Source organism: Puntigrus tetrazona, chromosome 8, assembly GCF_018831695.1.
Source record: "Puntigrus tetrazona isolate hp1 chromosome 8, ASM1883169v1, whole genome shotgun sequence".
Classification (NCBI taxonomy): domain Eukaryota; kingdom Metazoa; phylum Chordata; class Actinopteri; order Cypriniformes; family Cyprinidae; genus Puntigrus; species Puntigrus tetrazona.
The window spans coordinates 8,711,792-8,712,036 of record NC_056706.1 but is presented as its reverse complement, the minus strand read 5'-3'; positions in this window follow the sequence as shown (position 1 = coordinate 8,712,036).

Below are 245 nucleotides of genomic sequence, written 5' to 3'. Positions count from 1 at the left end.
ACCGAATTTAAGATATATTTGCTAAATATCTACTTGAAACATGATCTTTGCTCAGTATACTAATGATTTTTTGGCATGAAAGAAAAATGTAATTTTCACCCACACAATGTATTGTTGGCTATTGCTAAAGATATAGGCCTATCTGTGCTACTTATGATTGGTTTTATGGTCAAGGGTCACACGTGTGTTTTCAGTATTGATAATAACAAGAACCATTATCGATAATTGAGCACAAATGAATTCAT